Below are 22,857 nucleotides of genomic sequence, written 5' to 3'. Positions count from 1 at the left end.
TCAAATGACTGAAACAAGTAAAAGAATAAAAGAAAATGTACATATTCACACACACACACACACACATGATGGGCTTCTTTCAGTTTCTGCTTACCAAATGCACTCGCTAGGCATTGGTCAGCTTTGGGCATACTAGAAGGCACTTGCCGAAGATGCCATGCAGTAGAATTGAACCTGTCATTGTAAACCAATATTGCTGCTTTCCTACTTAATTGGTTTATGGCTAAATCACCAGCAATGACAAGATAAAAAAATTGTATGGTTACATTGTCTCTAATTAACATCGGTGTACTGAGTACATTTAGATATTTAGGTGTAAAGATATTAGTACAATTCTTGCATGATAATTGACAGATTAAATTACAAAGTAAACGATTCCTTGATGAAATATGCAAAGCTAAGATGAAAGTCAATATAAATCAAGCTTTAATTTACTAAAAGTTCCTCTGACACCCAGCAGAACTATTGAAATAGTAGTTTACAAGAGTAATTATTGCAGCAATGGTAATTGGTTGTAATTGCCGAATCTTGCAGAAATTTAGCCATATTCACATGAAATTATTTTATTCTTGCCCTCCAAAAATGTAAAGCTATATACATATAGATACATACATACATACATACATACATACACACACACACACACCACACATATATATATATATATATAATATATATATATATATATATATATATATATATATATATATATATATATACATATATATACATATATATGATATTTTTAGAATATCTCAAAATTTCAAAATTTTTATGATCATGCGCAACAATATATTAGAGTTTAATCCTATCTTTTGATATTTTTTCTTCTTTTTTTGTTTTCAGTTTTTACTAGTTTCATATTTCTTTATTGCCCACGAGGGACTAAACATAGAGGGGACAAACAAGGACAGACAGAGGGATTAAATCGATTACATTGACCCCAGTGCATAACTGGTACTTTATTTATCGACCCCGAAAGGATGAAAGGCAAAGTCGACCTCGGTGGAATTTGAACTCAGAACATAACGACAGACGAAATACCGCTAAGCATTTCGCCTGGCATGCTAACGTTTCTGCCAGCATACCGCCTTTTTTACTAGTTTCAGTCATTAGACTGTGGCCATTATGGAGCACCACCTTGAAGAATTTTTAGTTGAATGAATCCACACCAGTACTTTTTTATATTGAAACCTGGTACTTATTCTATTGGTGTCTTTTGCTGAACTGCTAAGTTACAGGGACATAAACAAACCAACCTTGGTTGTCAAGTGGTGATGGGAGACAAACATCAAGACACACACAAATATATTTATATATGATGGATTTCCTTCAGTTTCTGTCTACTAAATCCATTCAACTGAAAGAAACTGAAAGAATCCTATATATATATATGATGGGCTTCTTTCAGTTTCTATGTGCCAAATCCACTCACAAGGCTTTGGTTGACACAAGGCCATAGTGGAAGACCCTTGCCCAAGGTGCTATGCTGTAGGACTGAGTGCTGAGACATTTGGTTGGGAAGCAAGCTTCTTACCACACAGCTACACCTGCACTTATATGCGCAGAACAATGCAGCACAATGCAGACAGTTCATTGGTTGTAGTATTTGATAAGATTGCTGTGAAAGTATTTCATCAGGTGTTAGTCAAAGTGATCCTCCATTATATCATTACTTTTAGTTGAGTTCTCACATCAGAGCTAACTTGAGCCTTATCTGGAGTGTCTCTTGATGGGACCCAGTCTTAAATTACTATGGTATCTTGTGAATGACTGGGAAAACAAACAGGAACATACTGGCGGTTTGTTTCCAATAGTTCATCTTCTTGGATTAAGTGACATCACTATTATAAATATACCTAATGATTGGCACAGGCATGGCTGTGTAGTAAGGCGGCGAGCTGGCAGAAACATTAGCATGGTGGGTGAAATGCTTAGCGGTATTTCATCTGTCTTTATGTTCTGTGTTCAAATTTCGCCAAGGTCGACTTTGCCTTTCATTCTTTCGGGGTTGATAAATTAAGTACCAGTTACACACTGGGGTCTATGTAATCGACTTAATCCCTTTGTCTGTCCTTGTCTGTCCCCTCTATGTTTAGCCCCTTGTGGGCAATAAAGAAATAAGAAGCTTGCTTCACAACTGCATGGTTCTGGGTTCAGTCCCACTGTGTGGTACCTTGGGCAAGTGTATCTTCTGCTATAGCTTCTGGCTGACCAAAGCCTTATGAGTGGATTTGGTAGATGGAAACTGAAAGAAGCTCATTGTGTATATACGTACACACACACACACACACACACACACACACATATATATCTTTATTTGTGTCTGTGCTTGTCCTTCCACCATCAATTGACAAACAATGTTGGTGTGTTTATGTCCTCATAACTTGGCAGTTTGGCAAAATTGACTGGTACAATAAGTACAAAACTTACAAAGAATAAGTCCTGGGGTTGATTTGTTTGACTAAAACTCCTTAAGGTGGTGCTCAGTCAATGACTGAAGCAAGTAAAAGAACAAAAGAGTAAAAGAATACCTCTTCATAAGAATGAAGGCTTGCCAGGTTATCATTCTCATTCCTGAAGCTGTTTTTCAAGATGAGATGAAATGTCTGTGAGTTTCCGGGATGTACACAATAAAGATCATATTAAATATAAGATTTCAGGTAGAATAGATTTCCATGGATGGAATTTTAGGTTTTAGAGTAAATGTCATGGTTTTCCAGGTGACACCAACATAATATTCATTTCAGGTAGGGTAGTATTGGATTGAGAGGCTTGCCAGGGCACTTCTGTCATGCAAGAAAGACTTCAGTTTGGAAGACATGAAGGTGAGTTTTCAGTCTGAGTGGACATAACTGAAAATAGAAAATGATGTGCATGGCACTCCATCGGTTATGACGACGAGGGTTCCAGTTGATCTGATCAATGGAACAGCCTGCTCATGAAATTAACGTGCAAGTGGCTGAGCATTCCACAGATGCGTGTACCCTTAACATAGTTCTCAGGGAGATTCAGCATGACACAGGGCATGATAAGGCTGGCCCTTTGGAATACAGGTACAACAGAAACGGGAAGAAAGAGTGAGAGAAAGTTGTGGTGAAAGAGCTTCATGGAGCTTTAGGTGTTTAGGTGTTTTCGCTCAAAAAACACTCACAACACCCGGTCTGGGAATCAAAACCACGATCCTATGACCGTGAGTCCACTGCCCTAACCACCCTGGGCCATTGTGCCTCCACAGAAAATGATGTAGCCAAAGAAGAAATGGCAGTTTATGAAGAAATGTAACAACGAGGAAAAGCAAAAGGAAAGCGTGAATATTTATTAATGTCAGTCAACAAATGTTTATTACTTGATAGTGGACCCATTAAATCAATGTTTATATGATCAAAGAGACATAGATTTAATTAACTGATGTGGTTTCTGGACAATAGTATCGTAGATTTGGCTTTTGACAAATATAACAACCAAAAAACAACCTATTTACATTTAATGTCATTTTGCAAATGCAGAAGCTTTTGTACTTGAACAAATTAGGTCAACTGCTTCAAGCCAGGGCAGCAGAGAAATTTGTGCAGTTCTAAAGAGGTTACTCTATGAAACAGTAACACAAAAATATGTGATAGAGTATTTCTTGAGAGCACGACATAAATTTCAATCTCCAGTGTGATATTTTCTAATTCTTAATTTTACTGTTATGTGTTATGTCAAATATATAAGCTACAAATATGCTCGACTCTTTAATAAACAAAATAAGAAAAGCAGGACAAAATATTTTCAAAGGCTATTTCTGTCACAAATTTTACCTGATAAATGTATCGTTATTTTTATTCTTTTTTTTTAATTATTAAACTGAAGTAAATCCACTCATTGACTTAAATTTACAAAAGTTTTAAAAACAATTTGTCCCTCATTCATAACAATGATGCTACTACTAATAATGAGGTTAACTGTCAATTAGTTATGTTAAAACCTTTTATCATTTAATGGCAATTTTGTGGTTGATAAGGCTACTGTGATTTTTTTTTCTGATTTTTTTTTCTTTGTATGACTCATGGCGCATGACTTTTGACTATGTTTTCAGTATCTTAATATTCTTTGCTCATCTTCAACTTCAAACATTGTGTAAATGAAATCTAGTAAGAAGCTGTTTGATTACAGGAAACCACTTTGCTTTTATTGTCCTATTTATGTTGTGGGCTGATTATACACAGGAGTTTGTCAAGTGAATATCTGTTTGCCTATTATATTTCTGATAGCAACAGATTACATATAATCTAGTGTTTGTACTATAAGACTCAGACTATTTAACTAGATATTTTATTTTGATAAAGATTTGAATTTCAGACACCAACTGTTAATCTTTTTAAATATATTCATAATTCAGTATCTCAGGTAAATGTCCCTAAAATTTAATTTCTCAAAAAGTATCAAAATTGTAGCATTTTTCTTTTATTCTTTTACTTGTTTCAGTCATTTGACTGCGGCCATGCTGGAGCACCGCCTTTAGTCGAGCAAATCGACCCCGGGACTTATTCTTTGTAAGCCCAGTACTTATTCTTTCAGTCTCTTTTGCCGAACCGCTAAGTGACGGGGGACTTAAACACACCAGCATCGGTTGTCAAGCAATGCTAGGGGGACAAACACAGACATACACACACACACACACACACACATATATATATATATATATATATATATATATACATATATACGACAGGCTTCTTTCAGTTTCCGTCTACCAAATCCACTCACAAGGCATTGGTCGGCCCGGGGCTATAGCAGAAGACACTTGCCCAAGATGCCACGCAGTGGGACTGAACCCGGAACCATGTGGTTGGTTAGCAAGCTACTTACCACACAGCCACTCCTGCGCCTGTTTACATTATTGCAGGAAAAGTATTGTGTTTGTTGTAGATGACAATATTATTGTGACATTGTAGTGGAAACGGAGGAATGCTAAGAAATAGAAACTTTGTATATGTTTTAAAAGGCAAATGCATTAAGCTATCACAAAATGAATATATAGAAACTAATAAGAATTAGAACTGATCTAATTTGGTTATTTGAAAAATAATATAATCCTTTGATGTTCATGCTGAATAGAATAAACCAACCCTGCTGCGATAGACGGTGGATGAATATACAGAAATCTTTTATTAAGTTGATGCAAAGCTAAACAGATATTGGTTATTATGCAAAAAAAACCCCGACTGTTACTGCTAGTTATTATCATTGCGATGTTCTGTCTCAGAAGTTTTGTCCTGAAATTGAATTTTGAATTACTGTATATACTTCAATATCTCCTTCAAAAGAAATTTATGATCAGCCTACAATTTGAAGGTTGGCTATGATTGCCTAATTTAGTTACTTATTCAGTCAAAACTGAGATTTCCATTTTGAAATAATAAATAGTGGCATCCACTTAAATGACTAACATTTAGAAGTGAAAGACACCCAAATCAAATGAAATTCTTTGAGAAAATTTGTTCAATAATTTTGTAAACAATAAAGGTGAATGTAGAGTGAGGTGTAATTAATATCTTTTACTCTTTACTTGTTTCAGTCATTTGACTGTGGCCATGATGGGTCACCACCTTGAAGGGTCTTAATCAAACAAATTTACCCCAGGGCTTATTCTTAAGTGTGGTACTTATTCTATCAGTCTCTTTTACTGAACCACTAAGTTACATGGCAGTACATAAATCAACTCTAGTTCACAAGTGGTGGGGGAACAAACACAAACACTCTCTCTCATGCACACACACATGCACACACACACATGCACACACACACATGCACACACACACACACCTACTTATATCTCCTTGGTAGTCTCTTGTGTCCAAGAAAGACAATTCCACAATTTCATGTTGAACAACCCACACAGATGATTCATTTATAGTGATCAAATGCTTGTGCTATACATGATCTCACTCACTCCATCAAATCAACATTGCCTGTATAGGTAGCGTTCAAGTGATTGCAGGGCATTACCCAGTCCTGAAACTGGGACCATGATCTCACAATCATAATTGCAACACCCTAACCACTAAGGTCACAATCCCTCATATACATAAATCAATCCATCCATCCATCCATCCACCCATCTACACAAGACATTGACTGGCCTAGGGCTAAAGTAGTTGAAACTTGCCAAAACAGTGCCATGCAGTAGAACTGAACCTGCAACCATGTGGTTACAAAACAAACTTTTTAACCACACAGTCATTTGAAAATTTTATAAGTAAATAAATCTACTTTAGTTTGGATTTAATTTATTTTCAGTGTGTTAAGAATCTAAAACTCAAATATTGTAAATTAACTGTTGAATAATGAAAGCTCATCAGAAAGTTCCAAGAAGGTTTTATTGTTTTCTTAATGTTAGACCCTTAAAGAATAAAAAAAGTTTGTGAAAGTAATTTTAAATGCACATTTTTGTTAGGTTTGTCTGAGAAAAATATTTTAATTTTTTTGAAGCATATCAAATTTGATCATATTAGTAGGAGTAGTTGATATTGAGAACACCCACAAAATAAATAATTTCAAATACTTGAAGGCCCTTTAGAAGTGGCTGATAGCTTTTGTTATCTTGGTGACCTAATTGGCAGTGGAGGTTGGGGGTGGGCATTGTTCTGAAGGTATAGTAGGCAGACTAAGAACAGAGTGGGATAAAGTTCAGGGAGCTATCACTTCTGCTGGCATCAATGGGATTCTTTTTCTGAATGGTGGTGGTTGTGGTTGGTAGAGAGGTTCTATGAGGTTTTTGTACAAAATGTATTGTTGCATCACAGATTAACATTGAATGTAAGGGACGTGCAAAAGTTGGAAAGAGATTAAGTTAGCATGTTCCACTTAATGTGTAATGTTATATATATTCTATAAGCACAATACCACCCAGCAGCTCACTGGATTCTGTTAAACTGTCCAACCCATACCAGTATTGAAAATGGACGTTAATTGATGATGATGATGATGATTATTATTATTATGAATGTGGAGCACAAATGAGCTGAGAGTAAAACTGGAGATAAAAAGAACCAAATGTAGTGTGCAAAAGAGAAGACTGATCTGGTGTAGGCATTTGATGTGCATAGAAGTGACAAATGGGTTAGGAAATGAATCTAAGCAATTCATGTGGCAGGATTCTGGGGAAGATGAAAACTAAGGAGTATATGGGAAAGAATGGCAAAAGCTGAACTCTGTAGGCTGAACCTCATGTACTTGAGAAGACCTAGTAGTCCCAAGCAAGTATAAGAAAATGAATGCAAAAGTAAAGGTGGTGCTGCTGATGTTGGTTATGATGATGGTGATGATGAAAGCCTTGATTATTAAAATTATTCTGAGACATATTGAAAACAAGTGAATCCTTTGCTAATTTTACACAAGAAAATTTTAGTTTTGTTCTTTTATGTTCTTTTAATCACAGGAGTGAAGGAACTGAAAGCTATTTCATAAAATTCATAATTCTTATATTCAAAATTTACTCCAATCAAAAGTATTTGAAACTCTCTCCAGTGCTGCCGTGAGTGATACATCATTTGCACGATCTGGAGAATATACTGCCAGCATTGCTCAAACGACCTCAACATTAGCTTCAGAATTCATCCAAGACTGGGACCATGGGCCATACATCCCCTACCCAATTCAGGATCACAACACATAAATACACTGCAACACAATTTCTTTTCCTCAACAGGCCCTGCCATATTTAAACTGTCTGAAAACAGATCAAAGAGGAAAAGGATCCCATCACCTTTAAACAGAATCAGAACAAATTTCTTCAAGGAATACCAGATAAGCCACCTATACCCGGATACAACTCACTCAACAAGAACTCCATACTAAAATGGACCATGATACCACAAAACTTGACTTAAAAGGGATTTAGATAATCCTATCAGGTGGTGCTATTAAGTTAGATATGGCCTTTGAAAACTTTTAATACCTATCTCTATATTGGTTTCAGATTTTGGCACAAGGCCAGTAATTTTAGGGGAGGGGTAAGTTGGTTACATCAGTTCCAATGATTAACTGGTACTTATGTTATCAACCTTGAAAGAAGAAAAGGCAAAAAAGGACCTTGGCAGAATTAGAACTCAGAATGTAAAGACGGACAAAATGCTACTAAGTGTTTTGCATAGCTTACCAATGATTCTGTCAGCTCATTGCTTCGATATCTATTTCTATATTAAAAGAATTCATATGTCTGTGCATGTTTCATAAAGGAAGTAACAATAATTATGAATTTACGATGAGATCAAAATCGTGGGTTTTATATCTTTTCAACACTATACTACACCTCTTTCTGCTCGCCACCTATCAATGTATACACATACATAAAGATGTATGTATTGGTATGGCTGTAAGGTTGAGAGGTTTGCTTCCCAATCACATGGTTTCAAATTCAGCTTTACCATGTGGCACCTTGGGCAAATGTCTCCTACTATAGCTTCAAACCCACTAACAAAGCTTTGGTTGATAGAAACTGAAAGAAACCTGTCATGGAAGGTGAATGTTAAATGATGATGATGATGATGATATATATCTATATCTATCTATCTATATAAGTACCAGGCTTACAAAGAATAATTCCTGGGGTCAGTTTTTCCAATTAAAAACCCTTTAAGGTGGTGCTCCAGCATGGTCACAGTTAAATGACTGAAACAAGTAAAAAAAATTTTAAATATATATGTATGTGTGTGTGAGGAGTTTCGTTATATGTATAAAAATATACCATAAACAAGTATAAAAAAATGGAGAAAAAATGTTGAATCAGAAATAGATTTATTACAAAACTGAATTCAATGCATATGTACTTTTCGAAAAACAATGCAAATGTGTAAGAAAAAAGATTTAATCTTAGTATCTTAGTAATTATAATTAAATTTATGCATTGTCATTGTCATCAGTGTGAGGAATCTCTTGAAGAACATCACTCCTTGTCCTGACATTGTGTGATGGCTGTAAAATGAACATCACAATCATACAAGACTCTTGTTTCCAGTCTTCCATGAAAGTATGTTTGGTCTTGGAAAAGTATTACCATGCTTGGAAGCAGAAGAGAATTGGCAATAAGAAGGGTATCTTACTATAAAAAAATCTACCTCAATGAATTTCAACCATCTAAGACAAAAAGGAACCTTTGTATGAGTGGTTTTTCATCATCATCATTGTCATCGTTTAACATCCGTTTTCCATGCTGGCATGGATTGGACGGTTTGACTGGGGACTGGCAAGCCAGGAGGCTTTACCAGGCTCCAATCTGATCCGACAAGGTTTCTACAGCTGGATACCCTTCTTAACGCCAACCACTTCGAGAGTGTAGTGGGCGCTTTTTACGTGCCACCAGCATGGGATCCAGTCAAGCTGCACTGGCATCGGCCATGTTCAGATGGTGCTTTTTACATGCTACCAGCACAGGAGAGGGGCTGGCATCGACAATGTTTGGATAGTGATTTTTATGTACAACCAGCATGGGGAGCTGGTCAGGCAGCACTGGCAATGACCCATGCATGAATGGTGCTTATTGCATACCACCAGCACAAGAGCCAGTCAGGTGGCACTGGCATTGGCCACAACTACAATTTCCATTTGACAGTGATTTGATTTTAGATTTTGATTTTGATTTTGATTTTACTGGACTCAGCATTCTGTATTCTATGCTTGGGAAAGGGTTGTGATGGTCATGGATAGAATGCTTTTTATCATGAATATGTTTAATCAGAGACGACCTGGTTTACCCAATTCAATGATGGATCCTCTGTATGATTACTCAAAATGCTACAAATAGCAGCCAAATCACCATCTAATCACAATCTATGGCTTTTTTAAAAAAAAGATGATAACATTGGACAATGTTATGTCTATTTTTGAACAGTGCTAACAACAACCTACAGTTGATTGATCTGTTAAAAAAATAACAGCTAGAACTCAATCAAATCACACACAGCTGTCTTCAAAAGAGAAGGAAGCATTAAGAAGTGTAGTCTCTGATGTAAAAGAAAGACAAATGGTCATGACTGGAAAGCTTTTATCATAGAGCTACTTAATTAGTGCTGATATAGAGCTAAACAACAGCCAAAATATGAATGAAGGATCCTCTCTGTGAGCTATTTTAAAACTTTCCTCTATCATTTTTCTCCCTCACCTTGATGTCTTTTGCCATTTGCCTCATTACCCCCATGTAAAAATGGTTGGCTTTTTCATTGTGTTTGGCAGTATTGCAGAGCCAGTAACTAGCTTTGCTGTATCTGGGCCGGTTCCAGAAGCAAGTAACCAGTACATATACCACCTCTCCACTCATGAATACACCATGATAGGAAAGACAAGTCAATGTGTTTGCAGTGTCCATGGAACAGCATAGGGTGCCAGATATTGGTTAAGTATACCCATGCATATTTGCCTTAGGGTCCCTGATATTCCTGTAGGGTTTTATTCCCTTAACCATCTTTTATACACTCAATAAATGAAAAATAGCCATTAAATAATTGCTATACACAAAAGCACATGTCACTGCCAAAATGCCATCTTTAAAAAAGTGTATCTGAGTTAATTGTCTCATAAAGATAAATTGCTTTCCTGAAAACTCAATACTTTTGCTTCAATAAACCCCCATTTAACATACTAAGTAACAGTATGTATATCTTCTTAATCTTAAATACTAAAAATCAAATTCACATTCATGGTAATGTGTCTAACTGTCAGTCTAAAACTTTGGTACAATATTATATATATATTTAAAGACTTTTACAAACCCTGTGATAAACTGAAAGGTATTTTGTGCACTTAATGCCATCACCATTTGTGGCTTACTCCAGAAAGTATTATTGATTACATGTTTTTATTTATTTTTTTCATTAGTCTCCTATTGAAAATGTTTTAAGGAAAAATTCTCACATTAATCAATATATTTGCTCCTTTGCATTCTCTAAGTGGACTATGTCTACGCACTAAAATACAAGAAATAATTTATTGTATTTGAGAGTGAGCTTGTGTCCTTTTGTGGAATCTAAACCTTACTTACTGTCTTACTTTGTTGTATAAAATGGAAATACTAACTGAATTTGTAGCTGTTTATATTTAGTAGCTTAAAGTAGATTTACATTATTGCTGTATCATTTTTCACTAGTTAAATAATGACAGATAATATTGTCACTCTTAATATGTTATTGTGTGGATTAAAAAAATAATGTTGTTTCATCTCTTAATTTCCTGTTATGATATATTAAAAATGAATACTTCAAATAAAAATTTTGCAAATAAATTTTCCCCATGGCATTAAAATGCTGCATTCTATTTTAGCAATCATTTATTTTTTATACTGCTATTTACTAATTTTCTAGTGTTTTTTTATGTATATTTTTTCATTTTATAATTAAATCAGAAATTATTTATTTATTTTTGTATAAAGCTCTAAGCTGTTATCAGTTTGTAACATAGCATTTGTTGAGCATGTAGAATCAGACCATGCATGATTGACTATTTTTCCCCAAATTTAATCATCTAAAATTTCTTTAAAATTTTAAACAATCTGCACTTATATTCCGAATAATATCGTTATATTATTCACAAGCTAAATAGTATTAATTTGGATGGAAGCTTCATTTCTCGTCATCCATATTTCTATAGCTATTGTTTCATGACACAGTCAGATTATTCTGTCAAATTGTTTCTTTCCAGCTGTTTTTTCTTTTCTTTTATCTGATCCCAAGGTTTGCTTGTTTTACTTCTGGTCTATTACAACCAACCACAATCAGCTTACAAAAGGTTTTCATTTAGTTCTCTTCCTAAATCTGATCACATATGCATGCCATTATATCTTTTCTATATCTGAAATATAATAAAATATGCAAAATTTACAAAATTGTGTGAGAAGTCTCTTAACAAAAGCCAACAATCTAAAATCTGTCCATGTTAGCCCTTTCATAAAATGTTATTCTTTTCTCTCTTTTTTAATTTGAAAATGTAGTTAGAACATAAGAATCTGGCTGTTTTATGTGTTTTGTATAGTATGTCCTGTTTATCATGGTGTTCAACTATCTTGTTTTATTTAAGTTACATTTAGATTACTAATTATTGGATCAGTAAGCTAGTAGAGGCTGTTTTAGCCAGACTATACATTTTTCAGATGATTTGTCTGGGACACTGAAATAAAGAGGCTAAAGGCATTCTTTAAAAGTCTCAGTTTTATTATTATTATTTTTTTTTGTAGAGTTTTTAACCTTTTTTTGCAAAGTAGTTTTACAATTGTGGGACTTTAATTGCTAAACTATTGCATAAACATTTTCTTTTTGTATTTGGTTTGTAAGATTCTTGATGTGAACTTATGTATTGAAACAAATTTTATTCTATCTTGGGAGGGTCATTATGCCAATAATAAACACACTCACTGGTTCTGTTTCACTTTTTTCTATTAATGTTAGTCAGTTAATCATTTAACCAATTAACTGATCGATTGTTTGATGAACCATTTAGTCAATCAATCATTTAGCTAAGTTTGTCAAAGCCCTTTTGTCATCATTCACAACCTCATCAATGACATGCCCTCTTTACTCCAGGTCTGTTTCGGAAATGTCTGTCTCTTATTGTATTAACAATTCTTTTTATTTCTCACTTTATTTCAAGTAAGCTTCAACATGTCTTTATCCCAATGTTGTCAAATCATTTTTCTAAATACCTACATTACTTTCAAGTTCATATTTTCAGCCTTGTATAAAAACCAGAACAAACCACAAGACATCAATTATTTTATTTGTGGAGAATGACTACAAGCTACGGGCAAACTATTTCTTACTTGACACTTCAAAACAATCATACTTAAAAATTGACCATCCATATTGGTTTCAAATTTTGGCACATGCCAGCAAATTTGTGGAAGGGTGTAAGTTGATTACATTGACTCCCCAAGGCTCAACTGGTACTTATTTTATTGGTCCTGAAAGGGTGAAAGACAAAATGGACCTTGGTGGAATTTGAACTCATAACGTAAAGAAGGATGAAATGCCACTAAGCATTTTTCCTGGCATGGCAATGATTCTGATGACTTGCTAGCTTTTAAATTGACTATTCATATCAACCTCACTTCCTCTCAAACACTGTTGGTTTCATGGCTTTACAGTTAACTTATTGATACAGCATAGTCATGGCCACCTGAAACATGCATTGTACAGCATTTGTTTGGGACTTAATCCTTTCTTTATGACAAAAGAAGAATATCTTTGATCAGTATCCAATCAGGAACTATGTTACAATTCAACAAGCTTTCTACATTCATTATACAACATAAATAACAGTATTTATACACCAATTCAAGTTAATAGTCATCATAGTTTTCAGATCTCGGTTGCATCATTATTCATTATATCAACACTGTAGAATATGTCATTATGCACAAACTAACTTTTTTGTTTCTGCAGTATTGAGTTCTTTCCATGCCTTTTATACACAGGAAGTATGTCCACATAATCCTTTGGTGTTGGTTTGTAGAGATTTGTACTACCCAGACTTGGATTGTGTAGATTTGGCAAATATTTCTTGAACTAAAATGTTTGTTTAAGCATATAAACCCATAATCCTTTTGATTTCTTCAAATATCTTACTATCAATGATCCTGCACTTAAGTACAGATCAAGAATACGTGGAATCTATATCTCACTTCTGTAAACATCACATTTTAACGGATTTTTGCTATGGACAGTAAATTAGTTTTAATCTACTTTTGGCTCTTTTTTAATTTTTTGCATAGGTGTAGGAGTGGCTGTGTGGTAAGTAGCTTGCTTATGAACCACATAGTTCTGGGTTCAGTCCCACTGCGTGGCACCTTGGGCAAGTGTCTTCTACTATAGCCTTGGGCCGACCAAAGCCATGTGAGTGGATTTCGTAGACGGATTCTGAAAGAAGACCGTCGTATATATATATATGTGTGTGTGTGTGTGTGTGTGTATGTGTGTCTGTGTTTGTCCCCCCACCATCACTTGACAACTGATGCTGGTGTGTTTATGTCCCTATAACTTAGAGGTTCGGCAAAAGAGACTGATAGAATAAGTCCTGGGGTCGATTTGCTCGACTAAAGGTGGTGCTCCAGCATGGCCACAATCACATGACTGAAACAAGTAAAAGAGTAAAGAGAGAGTATCTTTCAAGGAATTAATAGTGGTTTCAAATTTTGGCACAAGACCAACATTTTCAGGGGAGGAGTTTAACTCGATTACATTGATCCCAACTTTAACTGGTACTTATTTTGTCGACCCTGAAAGAATGAAAAGAAAAGTTGAACTTGATGGAATTTGAACCTAGAACATAGAGATGGATGAAATACCACTATGCATTTTGTCCAGTGTATCAGCAATTCTGCCAACTGTCTTTTACAAATAATTAATATTTAAACAATAAAAAAATTTTATTGGAGTGGCTGTGTGGTAAGTAACTTGCTTACCAGCCACATGGTTCCGGGTTCAGTTCCACTGCATGGCACCTTGGGCAAGTGTCTTTTAATACAGCCTTGAGCTGACCAAAGCCTTGTGAGTGGACAGAAATTGAAAGGAGCCTGTCATATGTATATATATATATATAATAATAATAATGAAATTATTGTATACAGTGCTCAGGTGCACCACAACTTGTCAGAAAGTGCATATAAAGTACATGCAGTAATGTAGAAATGTCTGAAAAGTGAACATGCTTGTATGTGTATGGAGGGGAGAAAATCAAGTGTAGTGTTGGTGAATCTCAGGAAGCATGGAAGTCTTGAAGGATGCAGTGCTCCGGCAGTTTGTTCCACGCTTCAGCAACTCTCAGCGTGAAAAAATGTTTCCTGAAGTCATGGGAGCTGTGCTGTTTTCTTACTTTGTAAATATGTCCACGGGTGTTAGATGGGTGGAGTTTGAAGAGGTGCTCAGTGTTATTGTTTGTGCGATGGTTGATAATTTTATGGGTGTCTGCCAGGTCAGCTGCCAGACGTCGGAGTTTCAATGTGTCCATATATATGTATGTATGTATGTATGTATATGTTTGAGTGTCTGTAATGACATGCATAAGATCTGGTCATCAAATCTAAGTAGAGACTTCAAACTTGAAATCTTCAAAGCCACAGTCGAACCAATTCTACTATATGGCTCAGAAACCTGGACGTTATCAAAGAAGCTTGAGAGGCGGTTGGATGGAACCTACACTCACCTCCTTATGAGAGCTCAAAATCTCTCGTGGAAGCGCCATCCAACCAAAATGCAAATATATGGGAAACTACCACCTGTGTCATCTCTTGTGAAAGGTAGGAGAGTCCAGTTTGCTGGACATTGTTGTAGAGCTGAAAAAGAAGTAATTTCTACTCTTCTCCTCTGGAAGCCATCTACTCGCAATACCAGAGGGTGCACACTCTCCTACCCTGATGTAATCTCCAGGGATACAGGCATCCAGCAACAGGACCTCCGTAATGCCATGATGGACCGTGAAGTCTGGCGTAGCATGGTAAATTCCATTGTCTCGACCACGGTCGAACAATGATGAAGATGATGATGTGTCTGTGTTTGTCCCTACACCATTTCTTGACAACCAATGTTGGTGTGTTTATTTCCCTGTAACTTAGTGGTTCAGCAATAGAGACTGATAGAATAAGTACTAAGCTTACAAAGAATGTCCTGGGTTCAATTTGTTCAGTTAAAAGCAGTGCTCCAGCATGGCTGCAGTCAAATGACTGAAACAAATAATAAAAATAAAAAATAAAACAGTTAATAAAAAATTAATTTGAAATAAAACATTAAAAATAATTCCAAACCCTTAAAATTTTTCTTGAATTTTTAAAAATAAATTTAGTGATGAATATATTTTAGGCAGTGAATTATCATTAAATATTTTTTAAACTGTCATTATATTAGTATCCCAAATCCCCATATGAACACAGCATGAATTGAAATCAGAGTACAGACATATTGTAAAGTGTGTTATAACCAATGTTCTAACATACACACACATGCTTACATACAGATAGAGGGAAAAAGAGAGCAGGAGAGAGATGACTGCGTTGATTTACAGAACATTACATAGGCAGATAGATAGAATGTTGAGATCAATGTAATCAACCATGTATGCACATATGTATATGCGTGTGTGTTAATATGTTTATGCTATTATTAATGTTATTAGCAGTGTCGCCCAGCTGTCTCTGTTTGTTTATCCCACAAAGGGAGATAACTGATTGTATTGGATTTATTTCCCATGAAGTGTAAGATAATCTTATATCTATAATTGTTTAATAGTTAAACGGTGTTATTGCTATTTATGGTATATGATTATTGAAATTACACCAGTAAGATATTTGTTATAATTATATTTTTATTTAAAGTATTTATTTTGAAAATTAGTATTTATTTCATTAGTATTAATTTGCCATGAAACTTGAAATCAGTAAAAATATAATTATTGTATCTGTATGATATTACTTGATATCATCTGGAGTAGAGAAATACATAGTCCCAATATTTCTCATCATAGTTGATTAAGAACTTTAATATATATATATATTATATATATATACATGCAGGAGTGGGTGTGTGGTAAGAAGCTTGCTTCCCAACCACATAGTCCTGAGTTTAGTCCCACTGCATGGCATCTTAGGCAAGTGTCTTCTACTATAGCCTTGGGCTGACCAAAGCCTTGTGAGTAGATTTGGTAGACGGAAATTAAAAGAAGGCCATCATATCATCATCATCATCATCATCATCGTTTAGCGTCCGTTTTCCATGCTAGCATGGGTTGGACGGTTCTACTGGGGTCTGTGAAGCCAGAAGGCTTCATCAGGCCCAGTCAAATCTGGCAGTGTTTCTACGGCTGGATGCCCTTCCTAACGCCAACCACTCCGTGAGTGTAGTGGGTGCTTTTTACGTGCCACCCGCACTGGTGCCAGACAAAGCTGGCAAACGCCGCGAACGGATGGTGCTTTTTATGTGCCACCGGCACGAGGGCCAGGCAAGGCTGGCAACGGACACGAAACGGGGCGGTGCTGGCAACGGTCGCGAAACGGAAAGTTCTCTTACATGCCACCGGCACTGGTAACACATCTGCAATTTCCATTGATCGATTTCCATTGATCGATTTCCATTGATCGATTTCGATTCTGATCGTCACTTGCCTCAACGGGTCTTCACAAGCAGAGTTTTGACATGCCACCGGCACTGGTAACACATCCGCAATTTCCATTGATCGATTTCGATTCTGATCCTCACTTGCCTCATCACGTCTTCACAAGTAGAGTTTTGTGTCCCAAGAAGGGAAGGTATGCATACGTAGGCTGGCTCCATCCCATGTAGAAGGCCACGGGTTATGGACTCACTTGTCCTGCCGGGTCTTCTCGCGCACAGCACACTTCCAGAGGTCTCGGTCTCTAGTCATTTCCTCAGTGAGACCTAAAGTTCGAAGGTCGCGCTTCACCACCTCGTCCCAGGTTTTCCTGGGTCTGCCTCTTCCACAGGTTCCCTCAACCGCTAGGGTGTGGCACTTTTTCACACAACTATCTTCATCCATTCTCGCCACATGACCATACCAGCGCAAACGTCTCTCTTGCACACCACAACTGATGCTTCTTAGGTCCAGCTTTTCTCTCAAGGTACTTACACTCTGCCGAGTGTGAGTACTGGCATTACATATATATATATATATATGTGTGTGTGTGTGTGTGTGTGTGTATGTATGTATATATGTGTGTATATGTATATATATATATGGTCGCTTCAACCGTGTTTCCTGACATGAATTTGCTACCCAGGTTTCGGTTAAACGAATTTTCCATGCTGATGATAAACATAGGATAATTCATTCACCTACTTATATGTATATATATATATATATATATATATTATATATATATATATATGTAGGTCCTGGGTTGAGTCGGGGTTAACCACAGTAAATAAGGTACTCAATACATAGCAGAGTAAATTAATTTATTTTATAAAAGGAGCTTCTACAGGACTAGAACTGTTCTAGTCCTGTAGAAGCTCCTTCTATAAAATAAATATATATATATATATATATGTATGTATGTATGTATATATGTGTGTTTGTATGTATGGATGTATTTGTGTGTTTGTCCCCCCACCATTGTTTGACAATCAATGTTGGTGTGTTTACATCCCTTTAACTTAGCAGTTTGGCAGTAGAGACCAATAGAATAAGTACTAGGCTTACAAAGAATAAGTCCTGGGGTTGATTTGTTCAACTAAAGGCGGTGCTTCAGCATGGCTGCAGTCAAATGACTGAAACAAGTATAAGGCGGCACTGGCAATGTTCGAGCATAGCCATTACTAATGCTGCCTGACTGGCTCCCATGCTGGTGGCACATAAAAAGCACCCACTACACTCTCGGAGTGGTTGGCGTTAGGAAGGATATCCAGCTGTTGAAACCTTGTCAAATTAGATTGGAGCCTGGTACAGCCTTCTAGCTTGCCAATCCTCAGTCAAACCGTCCAACCTATGCCAGCATGGAAAGAGGACATTAAAAACGATGATGATGATGATGATATATATCTATTAAATTTGTTTATGGGAAACAATTTGAATATGCAAATAAAGCTCTTATTCCATTATGTCAGCCACCGGCTAATGGTGCTGATTAGTACAACTTGATCATACATTATACATACACACACACACACATACATATATGTGTGTGTATGTATATATATATATATTATATATATATATATATATATATATATATATATATACGGATCAGAATCGAAATCGATCAATGGAAATCGATCAATGGAAATTGCAGATGTGTTACCAGTGCCGGTGGCATGTAAGAGAACTTTCCGTTTCGCGACCGTTGCCAGCACCGCCCCGTTTCGTGTCCGTTGCCAGCATCGCCTGGCCCTCGTGCCGGTGGCACATAAAAAGCACCATCCGTTCGTGGCCGTTTGCCAGCTCTGTCTGGCACCAGTGCAGGTGGCACGTAAAAAGCACCCACTACACTCACGGAGTGGTTGGCGTTAGGAAGGGCATCCAGCCGTAGAAACACTGCCAGATTTGACTGGGCCTGATGAAGCCTTCTGGCTTCACAGACCCCAGTAGAACCGTCCAACCCATGCTAGCATGGAAAACGGACGCTAAATGATGATGATGATGATGATGATATATATATATATATATATAATATATATATATATATATATATACACATATATAAATACATATATATATATCATTATGTGCATTGACACATGAACACACACTCATTTACTTACACAGATATGTATTTTCTTAAGCAGATAGTCATATTCACTGATTTGTATAAAATTATATTATATATAAATCTATTATTATGGTTTACAAACTTTTCATGGTATTCATTAGTGTCTATTATTCTGGATCTATTCAAACACTGTTGCAAGTTTCTGTTGGTATTTAAGCTTGTTTTTAATTATTGAATTAATATTTTCTAAGATTTTTCCACTTTTTCTGTAAGTCTTTTTACACTTTGAAAGAAAAGAAAAAAAACCCCAGAAAACTATTGGCTGAAAAATCAATGACAAAAATTAATGAAATGAAATAAAGCAAATGAAAAAAGTAAATCAGTGTGGTTTCAATTCTTGAATAGCATTTTCTAGAAAAAACAAATTACAAAAGAGACTTATCTATCTCTGTGTTTTATTAGAAATGTAAGTTTGCTTTACTGGGATTCAAATTCAAAGCAACCTGGTCATATAAAATAGTTTAGTTGGGTTCAGTAATATATTTGCAGTTTCATTGATAGCTGCTCTGCAAATTAAAAGTAATAAGATATAAGTTAATGCTATGTGTATTTTTCATTTCATTATTCTGTTTGTTAGTTGTGTATTTCAAATTTATTGATTTTTTTTTTGTTTTGTTAATAGTATATCCTAAAATATCATTTTTGTCTACTTTTATTCATTTATCAAGCTATCCTGTTATTTGCTACTTGTTGCTAATCAACTTTCTTAAACTTCCCCTTTTGCCTGCTATCAACTATATGACCTCTTACCCCGCCCACTATAAACTTTTGTATGTTCTACCTGCCACTGTCAAAACTTGAAAACTTGTATAGCAATGAGTCACCAGCCTAACACTACATTCTAGCACAGAAGTCCATTTAGTGTACATAATTCTCAGTGACAGCAAGTGGTTTTAAGTCGTAACAAGCTTTCTTTACCTTATATGATTGTATTTAATATTTATCCTATTCCGGGCATTTTTTCATCCTACTGGAACTTTAAAAGCCGGGGTAAGTTTCATTTAAGTAAAGATTAACTGATTGTTGGTAAGACAAAAGGTGTTTTATTCTACAAAATGCAAAGGCACGTTGTTATCTCTTCCCAAATATTTTACAAATACTTCATTATCTCCAAACTTTCAAACAGGTGTTCATGTGAATTTTTATCTATATATGTAATTGTTGTCAGAATAGGCACTAAACAATCTCATACTATTTATAATTATGTATAAATGTTGCTTATTGTGTAAAAAAAAACAGAGAAATTATCAGGTAAAAGTAAACAATGTTTTATCAGTTGCTTTTATAATATAAATTATTCATAGAAATGTATTTTTAAACTTCAAAAATCATTTAATCAATGATTTCGTAGGTAAATGCTTTTATGTTTTCACCCAACATTAATGTGGACCCTCATTAAAACTCATAGATTAATTCAATTGTTGTAAGTGTTTAAATTTTCCATTTATTTTGTTGGCATTAATATTTAAAACAAAAGAAAATTCATTTTGGTTTATCTCCAGAGAAAACTTAAAGAAGTAAAATACATTTTTGTTTTACATCTGCTTTATTTCTTTAGCTTTTTTTTTTGTGGCGAGAAACATCACAATGTATTGTATTCTTAAACTTCTCAAAGCAATTATATGTCAAAATTTAAGTGACAGGTAAACAACTGAATTTATGAATGGACTTAATTTTGTTAATGTGACAAATGAAAAGCATAAAACAATTGATGAGTATTTAGATTGCAGAGTACATATTTTATCAGAATGTTGTTATGGTTATAAATATCTTCTTCGGCATGACTAGCTGCGTGTGTTTAAATATGTTGCTTAAGCTCTAAGTTATATCATAATCATTAGCATGCATGTCATATTGTTCTCACACATCAATATAATTAACAGAGTAATTAGTTATCAATTTTTATAATTTTGGTTGAAATCTGTCAGCTCCCAATGATTATTTTTATCTAAAAATTGTCTTGTTTTTCTACAACAAAAATCCATTTTACTGGCCTTAAGAGAAACTCTTCATAAATTTTTACCTCAACTTTTTAGATTTTCCAAAGGGACTCTATTTTCATATGTTTATCATATATGAAAATATTGATTGCTCAAATGATTGTGCTATACAGCATTTTACTTATCAATACAGTACAGCAACAAAATATTATGTAAAATTTACTCATGTAAGAAATACATCAATCATAATTAATTTCTTACTTCTCTAAATTAATTATGCAATTAAGTGATAATGATGATGGCATACATATTTTTTCTTTTGCTTATCTATTTGCACATTTGATAGAAATCATTTATTGTATTATCCAAACACTTAAAACAACGATTTATCTTATCTAAGATGCTTCTGATTCATACACTTCTTCAGTCAATTATGATTTGATTTGTAATCTAATGAGAATTGAAACTGACTCCATTTCATGAAAAATAGTAAAATCCAAAAACTTATATCGTGTTGTTGCTTATTCTCTAAGAGAAAAAGTTATTATTATTAAGCTTAAATAAAATAATAGAACATATACATTTCCGCAGGAGGTATTGATGTAGACTAAATGGAATATTAACTAACTTTGAGGCTCTTATGAGCACAAAAATGTGATTTAAGGCATAATGGTGATTTAATAACAGATCTTTATCGTATACAGATTGGTTTCAGATAGCTATGCATAATGCATACTGTCTCTTCTACTCAATATACAAGGGTTTTTTTTGTGTCTACATATTAAGATTGCATACCAACAACAAAAAATTACAGTCAAGCTTCATACTGGAACACCTGGTATAAACATATTTTAGTGACCCAAACAAATTAACATATTTGAAAACAATTGCATTCTTTCTACACACTTTAAAATGTATCAACTTTGTTATACATTTTAGGTAGAAACAAAGAAAAGATATGTGCTAGGTTTGTTAATTTTATAAAGCTGTCAGCGAAATGCATTTATAAGTAACTCAAAGGAAAATCCTTTTTAAAATGTTACCTGTTTGTCTGTCTATCTGTTTACCTGTCTGTCTAGCTGTGTATCTGTTTGTCTATCTATCTATCTGTCTGTCTGTCTGTCTATATGTATGTGTAGCCATCCATCCATCCAACTTTTTTACCACTATCTTCATCATCATCATCATCATCATCATTTCATTGTCATGATTTAATTCTCTAGCTCTCTACCACAACTCAGTATTTTTTCTATTACCATCACTTATTTTCTCTTTTACTCATTTTCTTTTCATACATCAACTAATGTGCTAAATACCTTCATACAGACACATTCAACCTCTCTTTAAAGTCAATATTTGCTCACTGTGTCAAATTAAACTTCAGTTATATACAGAAAAATCACATTAATACAGACATCATAAAAAAAAACTCCACTGGTCATCAAATCTGCTAGAAATAACAACCATATTTTTCTTAAATCAAATTCTCCCTTCTTTAAATAAGGAACGTATGCATTGAATAAACAAGTCCCAGATATCCCTAAAAAGAGGAGATGGCTATGGCTGGAAAGCCTTTGATTTAAAGGCTGCTTCAATGGAAAGCTAAACAGCAACAACAACAACAGCTGTCCTTCTCATACTGCAAGAAGGAATATTGTGAATGATAAGGAA

At 34.9% G+C, this 22,857-nt stretch overlaps 1 protein-coding gene across 1 annotated transcript in view; it reads left to right on the top strand.

The window, feature by feature from the left end:
• Positions 1-20,089: 20,089 nt before the first annotated feature.
• Positions 20,090-22,857, top strand: part of LOC115215016 (mitogen-activated protein kinase kinase kinase 13) — a 183,184-nt gene continuing 180,416 nt past the window's right edge. Inside the window, exon 1 of the mRNA XM_029784137.2 lies at positions 20,090-20,236. The gene's annotated coding sequence lies outside the window, so the exon portion shown is untranslated. The remainder of the gene's footprint in view (positions 20,237-22,857) is intronic.

This window comes from Octopus sinensis, linkage group LG8, assembly GCF_006345805.1.
Source record: "Octopus sinensis linkage group LG8, ASM634580v1, whole genome shotgun sequence".
NCBI classification, from domain to species: domain Eukaryota; kingdom Metazoa; phylum Mollusca; class Cephalopoda; order Octopoda; family Octopodidae; genus Octopus; species Octopus sinensis.
Note: the sequence above shows the minus strand (reverse complement) of the source record. Positions and strands in the feature narration are given on the sequence as shown.